A 6,000-nucleotide genomic window follows, 5' to 3' on the forward strand; every position below is an offset into this window, starting at 1 on the left:
AGCAATATTTCCGGGCAGCGGTGCATCATGGGTTGTCAGCACCCAGGGCAAGGCAATGTATTGTGCTCAGAAAAAAAAGGAAAAAAAAAAGGAAAAAAATTGGTCAGCTCTCCTGGAACACTGTTCACACTGGGCAGGAGCACGTTGCCATGGCTGAAATTGCAAACACACAAAAACACAGAAAAATGCAACAGCTCACCGCAACAGCAAGATACAGACCCACCATAGATATGAAAATAATTAAAAGCAGCCCCCACAACTGCCCAAAAAATTCCCACAAAAATAATGAGTCTCTTGGTCACTATTTGCAAACAGCGTAAACTGCCTCACCACGATAAGGTGGACTCATATCGAGGCAGACCCTACACTGTATGTACACTATGGCCTCTCCATGGCGTTTAATACGCCTATGCTCTGGGCATGCAAGAATGTATTGTGCTCCCCAACTTGGGCCTGTAACAATGCAGACAGTGTGAGCATTAAGCATTTTTGCAAAAAACGGATGAAAAAAACGGATGCAATTGTGTGCATCCATTTTAATCCGTTTTTCATTGACTTCCATTATATATATAAAAAAAACCAGAATCCTTTTTTTTAACGGACACAAAAATGAAGTTAACAGATCCGTTTTTTTTTTTTTACATGAAAGTCAATAGAAAAACGTTTCAAAACGGGTGCACACAAATGCATTCGTTTTGGGGTTTTTTTGCAAAAAAATGGATTAAAATAACTGATTGCAAAAACGTAGTGTGAACCCAGCCTAAGGTACATTTCTTTTGCAGTGCAGTGGGATCTTATAAGCAATCATGGAGCTCCTTATTGCTGCTGATTGCTGGTTTGCACATTTGTCTTTTTGCTGCTTTTAAAGAGGATGTACCACCAGGTCCTCTTTAATCTGAACCCAGGGATCGAACGGTGCCGTCACGGGCAGGGCCGGTTTTAGACAAAATGTGGCCCTGGGCAAAACTAAAGTGGGGCCCCAAAAATACATATATACATCCAGAAGGTATTGTGCATAGTGCGCAGCAGCATATGCCCAGGCGCAAGTTTTTATGCAAAAAATTGCACGTTAAATTAAGTTTGCCTGCCTTATGCAGTTTTCACTCAAAAGGCAAAAAAAAACTAAATTTGCTCATTCCTGTGCAATTAAGTGATGATGCATGATACTTATTAAGACAATGACCCATTGCTCCCCCCCCACCCACATGTGTATATGGATAGATAAGCCACAAGAAGACAGAGCAGGCACTACGGCTTCCTGGGCTCCGTAAACAAAGCGTACCGTGTGCAAGGTACTCGCTCACGTGTTGCTCGTTGAGACAGCAGTAAGTCCAGCAATCATAATAATATCCAGTAGAATTACAACGGCACTCACCGGTGTCAGCGAAATCGATGGTTTATTACAGGAAGAGATATACAACAATAGCATGTGCGTTCCACAGAAAGGAGGTGTGGAGCGCTATTGTTGTATATCTCTTCCTGTAATAAACCATCGATTTCGCTGACACCGGTGAGTGCCGTTGTAATTCTACTGGATATTATTACATATATATGGATAGACTGACAGATAGATAGATAGATAGATAGATAGATAGATAGATAGATAGGAGAGAGATAGATAGATAGATAGATAGATAGATAGATAGATAGATAGATAGATAGATAGATAGATAGATAGATAGATAGATGATAGATAGATAGATAGGAGATGGATAGGAGATAGATAGATAGATAGATAGATAGGAGATAGATAGATAGGAGATAGATAGATAGATAGATAGATAGATAGATAGATAGATAGGAGATAGATAGATGATAGATAGATAGATAGATAGATAGATAGATAGATAGATAGATAGGAGATAGATAGATAGATAGATAGATAGATAGATAGATAGATAGATAGATAGGAGATAGATAGATGATAGATAGATAGATAGATAGATAGATAGATAGGAGATAGATAGATAGATAGATAGATAGATAGATAGGAGATAGATAGATAGATAGATAGATAGATAGATAGATAGATAGGAGATAGATAGGAGATAGATAGATAGATAGATAGATAGATAGATAGATAGGAGATAGATAGATAGATGATAGATAGATAGATAGATAGATAGATAGATAGGAGATAGATAGGAGATAGATAGATAGATAGATAGGAGATAGATAGATAGATAGATAGATAGATAGATAGATAGATAGATAGATAGATAGGAGATAGATAGATAGATAGGAGATAGATAGATAGTGACAGAGAGTCACTGAAACGTTGCGTTTGGAGTGTTGCACTATGAATTGACTGAATAAACACAGCTTTTTCACTACGCTGGAGTGCTGTGGATTCTCTGCATATATGTTTACTACGATCTTTGGTCTGGATCAAGATCCGCTGGCACCACCATTACCACATTAAAGCAGTGCTGCTTCTTCTCTTTTGCTAGATAGATAGATAGATAGATAGATAGATAGATAGATAGATAGGAGATAGATAGATAGATAGATAGATAGATAGATAGATAGATAGATAGGAGATAGATAGATAGATAGATAGATAGATAGATAGGAGATAGATAGATAGGAGATAGATAGGAGATAGATAGGAGATAGATAGATAGATAGATAGATAGATAGATAGATAGATAGATAGATAGATGATAGATAGGAGATAGATAGATAGATAGATAGATAGATAGATAGAGATAGATAGATAGATAGATAGATAGATAGATAGATAGATAGATAGATAGGAGATAGATAGATAGATAGATAGATAGATAGGAGATAGATAGATAGATAGATAGATAGATAGGAGATAGATAGATAGATAGATAGATAGATAGGAGATAGATAGATAGGAGATAGATAGATAGATAGATAGATAGATAGATAGATAGATAGATAGATAGGAGATAGATAGATAGATAGATAGATAGATAGATAGATAGATAGATAGGAGATAGATAGATAGGAGATAGATAGATAGATAGATAGATAGATAGATGAGATAGATAGATAGTCAGTCGGATAAATAGTCAGACATATGCTCCTACACATATATAAACACAGTATTACAGCACACAGTATGCACATCACTTATACATAGAACAATACAGACAGACAACATCACCACCAATACATAACACATCACACATAGCACTGCACAGTGTACACATAACACAGCATACTTATCCAGCTGGGTGCAGTCTACAAGGGGTTAATCAGCAGGCTGATGTTAGGTGGCTGAGGGCTGGCAGTCTCACTTATGTGCAGAGGTTTGCACAATATTGTCCCTCCCTTCTTCCTGTCGTTCCGACTGCTGCTGATAACTTAGCAGGAAGCTGCAGAGCATCACATGAGGGGAGAGGAGGTGGGTCGGATGTTTTTTAAGGTGACGCTGGCAGCACAGACTGTGTAGTAAAACACCCCCCTCCCCCCAGGGACAAACAGCACAGAGCTTCTCCAGGACCACAGCAGCACTTTGCCGATCGGCATGTGACAGGATGTGCATCAGGAGCCACCAATGCATCATTAGCAGCCGGGCTCAGGGGGTCGCCGCATCATCCAAGGATCCCTGTCACAGCCTGTACATAGCGATCGGCAGGTAACAGGGAGATGCTGTGTTGTGAGAGGGGGGCAGCGCGATCGGGGCAATGTGATGCTGTGTGTGTGCCCTGTAGGTCTGATGTCTGATCGATCAGAGGGGAAGCTGCGCGTCTCCTCATGCTGCTGGCTGGCTACTCTTACCCTCACTCTGCGTGCGGGGCCCCCCTGAGGACGGGGCCCTGGGGCATTTGCCTTGTTTGCCCCCTCCTAACGCCGGCCCTGGTCACGGGCAAGGCGGCCCGCCCCCAGTGGGAGGGAATTCCCTCCCCTGTATGACGCGGCTCCATTCATTCTAAAGGAGCCGTGTCATACAGGGGCGGGAATTCCCTCCCACTGGGGACGGGCCGGCCTACCTCCAGTGCTTGAGCATCGGCCGGTTCTGGTGCATAGAACGGCGCTGTGCACGAGAACTGGGCCGCGGTCCGAAAAACGGACCGCGGCAACCGCTTCCCCGAGACGACGTCGTTCGATCCCTGGGTTCAGGTTAAAGAGGATGTACCTGGTGATACATCCTCTTTAAGCACAAGGCACTTTTGCAGTTGCAGCTTGTGAGATAGTTTAGTGGTTGCAATCCGGTCACAGTATTTATACAAGGCACTTTTGTAAGAGTTGCTGCCTCTGAAATTGGCCACTGGCTGTTCCTATGGAGTTGATGGAAAGAGCCAAGTACATCGCTCTTCCGGCGTACTCGGCTCTTGCCATTGCTCAATAGGAATGAATTGAGCCGCAGGTCGCACGCCATACAAGCAACTCTTTTCATAACAGAGCCGGCAAGGCCCGATATGGAGATCGGCGGGGAGTACAAAGGTCAGACCCCCCGTGACCTCCTACTTTTCCTCTATCCTGTGAATAGGGGAAAAGTGGATTTTTTCTGGACAACCTCAAGGACAGTTTAGTCCACAGCTATTTTACCAACAAAAGTAGAAGGAACACCACTACTCTTACAGTAAAGGGAAGGCACCTCTGTGGACAGTTTTCCTTTTTTTTCTACCCCATAGAAATTAATTTTTGAGCCCAGCAAATGGCAGAACAATCAAACTAATTGACCAGGTGAACTGCAAAAGCAAAGGAGCCATCTACATGGCAATGTGCCCCTGCCCCAAAATATATGTAAGGAAAACCATTCAGGAGTTACGCCGAGGCATATGCAAGCACATTAGCAAAGTTAAAACAGGGACAGATACGGCACTAGTACGCCATGTTAGAGACTTTTCTATTACAATGATGTTAACACATTGACTCTCTGTGGTTTGAGAAAAAGAAAACTTGGTCCTCGAGGTGGAAACTTAGATAGCCTCCTTTTCAAAGAGGAATATACAGACTACACTGTCTGAGTCCCTGAACGAAGGCTTCACCTTTAACTAAATTTTGTTCTTTTGGAGTCTGCTTAATACTGACTAGGTATTAAAAGGGTATTTCGAGAAAAATTAAAGGGGTAGTCCTGCGGTGGGGGGGGGGGGGCATTTTTTCCCTGACACCGGGGAGTAGGTGGCTGAGGGAAACAACGTCGACTCACCTCCCCCCAGCTCCAGGTCTCCCATCGCGGCGCTCCGGTTCCCGGACGCTTCCTGGTGTCTGACGCGGGCCCGAGACAGTGGGCCCGTCAGTGACGGAGGCGGGATCCGTTTCAAGTCCGCTCAGATCCCGCCTCTGTCACTGACTGGTTGAGCAGACCTGAGACGTATCGTCTCGGGCCCGCGTCAGACACCAGGAAGCGACCAGGCACCGGGGACCCGCCGCTGGAACTGGGAAGGTGGGTGGACGTAGTTTCCCTCAGCCACCTCCTCCTCGGTCCCAGGAAAAAAATGCCCCCCCCCCCCCCCCCCCGTAGTACCCCTTTAAGGAGATGAAGTTTAAGGTCTAACCCCTGAACCCCCCCCAACGATCATCATATCGCACCCCGCAGGTTCTATTCATTCCTATAGGATGTGCTGACCCAGGGGTCTATTCATAACAGAACTGAAATACCTCTTTAATACAACTGTAAATAATGTATATAGATTCACTAAGTAGCAATGATAGTACATATCCCACTTCTTCAGCTGACAAATACCGATATGGCATGATGACAGTGTTTCTTAGTGCTTAGTTCTTGGTGCTTAGCGCTCGTAGTGACACCTCAAAAGAGAAATATTAAACTTATTACATTCCTGTGGACCCTCAAAATAGTGAATGATCTAACATCTAGAAGTTGATTAAAAAGTAAATCTCCATAGTCTGAATATTATAAACTAAGACTGTGGTCATATCTAAGGTCCCTAGTTTTAATTACCATTACAATCGCACTATTAATACATATCAATAAAAGTTACGTTTTAACCAGGGCTGTGGGGTCGGTTAGACGCAGCTCCGACTCTACGTCCTTCATAAATGGCCAATCAGACGCCA

This window comes from Dendropsophus ebraccatus, unplaced genomic scaffold, assembly GCF_027789765.1.
Source record: "Dendropsophus ebraccatus isolate aDenEbr1 unplaced genomic scaffold, aDenEbr1.pat pat_scaffold_1055_ctg1, whole genome shotgun sequence".
In the NCBI taxonomy this organism is placed as follows: domain Eukaryota; kingdom Metazoa; phylum Chordata; class Amphibia; order Anura; family Hylidae; genus Dendropsophus; species Dendropsophus ebraccatus.